Source organism: Mirounga leonina, unplaced genomic scaffold (genome assembly GCF_011800145.1).
Source record: "Mirounga leonina isolate KUSES-001 unplaced genomic scaffold, KU_Mleo_1.0 Mir_151, whole genome shotgun sequence".
Classification (NCBI taxonomy): domain Eukaryota; kingdom Metazoa; phylum Chordata; class Mammalia; order Carnivora; family Phocidae; genus Mirounga; species Mirounga leonina.
Genome location: NW_023270377.1, coordinates 99,212,938 through 99,218,860, shown reverse-complemented (window position 1 = coordinate 99,218,860; position 5,923 = coordinate 99,212,938). Strand labels below are relative to the sequence as shown.

Below are 5,923 nucleotides of genomic sequence, written 5' to 3'. Positions count from 1 at the left end.
TCCTTCCTTCCTTCCTTCCTTCCTTCCTTCCTTCCTTCCTTCCTTCCATATTCCTCTAGAATCTTTTTATGTTGCTGATTCTGAAAGCAAGGGAAACTTCGGAGCACTTCGCACTTGGGTTGGGCTACCCATTTGTGAATCAGGACATATCCCCACATGGGCCACAGGAGAAAATTGCTGTAGTCTCTGGAATGTTTCCAGATGGTAAAACCATTGACATGATCCTAAAAAACAAACACCAGTTGTTGCATTTTGTTTCAACATTTTTGTTTTATTTTCTGCAATGCTTGCCTTTCCCCACTGAGCCATTTCCATTTCTCCAGGATGCATAATGCTTACCTTTAAAGGTGTGATCTCCCAACACTTCATTCCCTGGATGGGTTTCTTTTTAACAAGCTAAAACAGACATAACTGGGGCACTGTTTCAGGCTGATATGACAAATGTGAAACTGAAGAATATTGAAAGCCAATCAAAAACTGGTTTGGTAAAAGACAGTGCTGTATAATGAAACCAAATGCACAGATCGGAATTTTAAAAGAAATCCTAGTGTGAAGATAAAAGGACATGAAAGATAATAAATGTTGAAATGATACACAATCTAATGGTATCCTGTCAAGGAAGAAAGATAATATGATAACTTACAGAGCATCCCCGAGCCTCTATAGGTACTTGACCTATAGTTTGCAGGGAAACAATCTTTTTGTTTCATCTGGCTCATATTAAAAATAGGAAAAACCAAACCAGCATTTTTTTTTCCCCACTCTCACACAGATGGTGAAAAAATCCATGCAGTTTTTAACTGTCTGAAATTCTTTAAAGCAATATAAGACAGAAAGAATTATTAAATCACTTTTCCATTTCATATAATGAAAAACTGCAGTCCCTCGGTGGGGCTGGGGCCATCAATTTTGGAGCAAGTGGGTGCTCCAATTGGTCCTGCAGGCCAATCAATCACCTGGCAGTCCTGGGTCCCTATCTCTGAAGTCGTCCTGCTGTAGCAAAAAGAAATTTAGAAAGTAATCAAACTAAAGTCAGACTGCTCATTAGCATTGATAGCATTCATTTTCGAGGTTTACTTCATATACAACTTAACATGTATGACATCCATGGGGGGATTTGAGGCTGTATCTACATTCATTCACCCATTTATTAATTTGTTCATTCATTCATTCAAAAAACAATTAGCAGATGACTCTCCCGGGCACTGGGGATCTATGCCCTGTCCTTGAGTTGATGGCCCACTGGGACGGAGCAATGGACAAATGAATGACTACAATGTATCCTAAGAAATTGTGCATTCGATGTTACGTATGTTGTTGACATCATTATGTATACTTGTCCATTTCTGGGTACTCTGGGACAGAATCAAAAATGTTACAAGGGCAGCTCACTTCTGTTTTATTTACAGAGGGAGTGATGACTATTCTATTTTTTATTTATTTCTGCATTTGGACTCGACTCTAATACAAAGGATATTTGATGCAGCTTATAGTACCACATTTTAAATACTTGAGTGAATCTGGTTAAGAGAAGCCATTTGCTCTTTGGGAGAGAACCTGGTTAGAGAGACTTACTGAAAGTGATGTGTCTCCCGGATTTGTGGATTCCCATGGTACAAGTCTCTAGGGGTTGAAAGCATTGCCTACTGACACGGCCCCTCTCCCCTTGGACCTCTTGTAATGGCGAGAGTGAAGATGAACATAAATTGTTTTTTGTGTACAAGTTAAAGAGTAGCCTGCCTGATCAGACTGCTTGTCTTCTGAATTTGAAGGGATTGTGGTGTTTCCCTCACAGGCCAGGAAACAGGCCTCTGTGATTCTCGAAAAGGCAAGAGAGAAGGGGAGAAAAGATGTACAATTAGGAACATACCCCGACAACACGGTGGCCTATGAGGCCCGAGAAGAGAGAGAGAGCTCAAGGATTCCTTGTGGAAAAATATGGGAAGGAAACTTTAGAACCAGGATGCAATGCCTCCCCTTAACATTCAAGCCTTCAGGAAAGGAGCTTTGGACAACATCTTAAGTATGAAGAGCTACAAGAACCGTGGGATATAAAATGGGAACTGGGTCCTTTATGTGGTTATGAAGGAGGAGAGCATTCCAGAAGCCCGGTAACTTGGTGGACCCTTGGGCACATGTGGCGAGGTCACTGCTAAGATGGTGTTAGTCAGTCAGTTGTTTGGGTAGAGAGGAAGTGTGACTCTGGAGGTTATGTTGGAGTCTGGCCAGCTAAGAAGTGCTCTGTCCACACCACAGCAAGGGCATGAAATCTGACTGAGGCCTGGTTGCAAGGCCAATGGAGGAGACCCAGGTAGGGCCCCGCGGACTGCGTCACTCACGTGCATTATAGTTGCTCACTGGTGGCCTGCTTTCCGGGGTGGTAGTGGGGGATTGTGTCTTAGAAACAACACTGTCTTCCTAAAGGGACCTCAGGGACAGATACCGAACTGGGCCCTTTCTTTGGAAACTTAGTCACCCCACAGGGGGGTTCGGGAAGGCATAAGTGCGGCTCTTTCTCCCAAGAACATTTGCATTGAAAACTGTCAATTCAAAGCAGTCCGTTCATCCATTCAGCACATAGGAGCACCTGCAGTGAGCAAGGCATATGCCAAGCGCTGGGGTGCATATGTTACGAGATGCTGTCACTGCCCTCAAGGAGCTCCAATCGAGTGAGGAGAGAGAGGAGCAGGGTCAGATCCTGGCCCTGAAGCTGCAAACTGTACTTGGGGCGGGAGGGATGCCGAGGTACAGTGGGGGCACAGCTGGAGGTGGAGGCTCTGGGGGCGCAGGGAAGCCTTGTTGAGTCTCCAATAGAGCCAGGAGGGAGCTGGGTAGGGGAAGGTGTGTCGCCTGGGTCAGGTGCGGGGCAAATGACCCCCCAGCCCAGACAGCTCTCTGGACAAAGGGAAGAAGGGAGGCACCCTGGTCGGCCACCTACGGGAGCCATTTTCTCATGCTGACTGTCTTGGGTTCCCCGGCAGCAAGTAACCTTTCTCTTGGTGCCTCCTCCCCCCGACCCTGCAATAAACAGACCATGAAATAAACACGTGGTCCCTTCCCAGCTCCATCTTGTACTTGTTCACAGGGACAAGTACAATTGCAAGGTGGGGCTGGGCTGGATTGAGCCGGCCCTGCGCACAGGAGATGTTCAGACCCATATGCAGCAGCCTGCAGCACAGACCTTCTTTCCGTGTCTATTGTCCCGGGGTGCTGAGGGGACAGTAATCTGGGCCAGTTGCGCAGGCCGCCTACCTGCCCACCGCCCTGCCACCACGGCTGTGTGATCCTGTGCTCCGCGCCCGGGAGCACCCCAGCACAGGCAGCAGCAGACTATTTCTGCCTCTGCTTGCTGAGAAAGATAATAACCCTCAAGGAGGGGATTTCACAGCTCTTTGAATTGAGTTGCATGTTTGTTCTGGGTTATTTTTTCTGTTTCCTAATATAACACACGTTGCTACTGAGTCAATATTGATCCTGTTGCAGTTGGCATTAGTGGGGAGGAGGCCGAAAAATGATCAGCCAGGTAATCAGGTTTGCTTTGCGGGGCTGGAAGGGCGTGTGGTGGGGGACTGGTTAGGATGGGGGCCATGTCCACGCTGCAGACGATTCAATCAACACTTTGGTAATTACTAGGTCCATTGCGGTCCCTTATAAAATACAAATCTTCCTGGCCTAACACCATTTTTTAAGCATCTGTAAATCAGTCTATAATGTAGATCCAGGTCATGTGTATCAGCAAGTAGAAATCGCCTTTGCGTGTGTGTGTGTCGGGGAGGTGGGGGGTTAGTGCTGGCTGTAAATTGAATTACGATTAGATTATTTGGTGATGTGATAAAATCCTCATGAATTAAAATGCTGCTAATGTTGAAGGAATGGTACCTTTCCACCAAGTATGAGCTTTATCTACATAAAGAATTTGGCAAACAAATTAATAGTGTAATCAAGTTTACAAGGGTAATGAACCTACTGTTTTCAAGTTCTCAAGCAGGGTACTAGTTATTTATGTTATTTTTCAGAACCATGGAGCCCAAGGTCATTAAGTGTGACTATTCCCATTTAACCCTTTCTACAATGTCCCTCCAAATGTCCCTCCATCCCATATTGACTATCCAGGGCTGGGCCAGGTGGGCAGGTGCTCACTACCTTACAAGGTAATCACTCTATTTGGAGAGCTCCAACAGAAAGGACTTCAGTTGTTTCCTTTATTTTAGCCATGGGCCCTATTAAACAAGCCTAATTATTCTTTTAGGTATTTGCAGACATAAATATTTGTGTGCTTTTACCTGCACTTAGAATCCAGAGTCAATGATTGCAACCCTGCTTTCCCTTGCCCTGATCCAACCTAATGTGTAAACTGCTGTCCACATGGGTATACTTTCCAATATTCATGTAACCTGTGACTTCGAGCAGTGTTGAAAAACTTGCTGCCGAATGATATTTCCTCAAAAATTTTCTTTAATTTAGACCAGCCTCTAATGCAGACTGATCTTCTTCCTGGATTTACCAGAATTAGTGAGATGGGGTGGCACTGTGATTTCCAAGAGGAGATGGTTCTGTGTTGGTGTTGGTCAGACAAGACTAAATCTTCTTGAAGACTCTCTGGAGGAAGATGGTGTCTAAATGCATGAATAAATTAAAAAGCCTATAACAAGCCAGGTAGACCTCCCCATCAGACCCTTGACAGTTCATGAAGGTGGGACTAACACTCCTAATGCTTTAGGCAATTGCTCTGGACTTCTCCCTCTGCCCCATCCTATCCTAACCTCGTTCTCCCATCTGCTTGACCAACTAGGTTTCACTGGCTCTCAATTTCCTGATTCCAGGTCCCAGAATTCTCTCTGATTCTGATTTTGCCCCTTGTCTTTGATGCTGTTCATCTCTGTGGTCGTTGGTACTGAGATCTGGCTCAATTATTCCTCTACTCCCAAACCAAGTAGACTGTGTTCAAGCCTGGCACCCCATTAAAGAAGGGATTTGATCATCGCACATATTTCTTCCCACACCATGTCCCCAAGGCTAACATACGAGGCTGCTCTACCCCCCTCCTGCAGTATCCAGTCCGCTGACAGGTCCGCATTCACCATTAGCACATTACCAAGCAGAGAAAACACAAGTTCATTTTAATTATGAAGGAAACTTTGATGGGATGTAGTATGATGTCACTTAAAGTGACTAAAACAATGGGCAATGGCCTGTGCCCGTGCAGCCTGATCTTCCTCCTGGGCATGACAGGAAGAGGTTGTTGCTGGGACTGTTATCTCATTTTGCAGAAGAAATGGAGGCTGCTAGAATTTAAGAAACCTGCCTGGGATTATACACACATACTTAACAAAAATAGAAATAAGGTAAGTCTTATACATTTTAATTTCTAGTAGTACATAGCATTACTAATTTACTGTCAGTAAAATCATTTAGATTTATAGACCAGTTTAGATGGCTCCTATTGCCTTTATGTCTTTCCATTAAATAATGGTTAGTTATAGATCTATATATTTATACCATACCTTGTCTCAAAAAGATTTTGAAGTGGTTTCAATAATACAATAGTACCTTCAAAAATAAAATTACAATAAGAAGCCGAACATGGAATTTAAGGATATAAAACATTTAGTTCAATAAATGGTTGTAATGGACTACGGGGTAGTGATGGTGGTAGAGGTGTGGTGGAGGAAAATTGGTGGCTCAGGAAAATTATGGGGGAAGTGGAGATGGTGAGGTGGTATTGTTGTTTGTGGTGGTGGTAGAAGTAGTGAAGATAGTCCTGGTCCTGGTATTGGTGTTGGCAGTGGATTTGGAGGATATGGTCCTGGTGTTGGTGGTGGAACTGGTGGAGATAGTCTTGGTGTTGGTGTTGGTGGTGGAGGTGGAGGAGATGATCCTGGTGCTGGTGTAGGTGTTGGTGGTGGAGGAGATGATTCTGGTG

At 44.7% G+C, this 5,923-nt stretch overlaps 1 long non-coding RNA gene across 1 annotated transcript in view; it reads left to right on the top strand.

The window, feature by feature from the left end:
* The first annotated feature begins 4,074 nt into the window (after positions 1-4,074).
* Positions 4,075-5,923, top strand: part of LOC118012534 — a 3,758-nt gene continuing 1,909 nt past the window's right edge. Inside the window, exon 1 of the long non-coding RNA XR_004679740.1 lies at positions 4,075-4,656. This is a non-coding gene — a long non-coding RNA (uncharacterized LOC118012534). The remainder of the gene's footprint in view (positions 4,657-5,923) is intronic.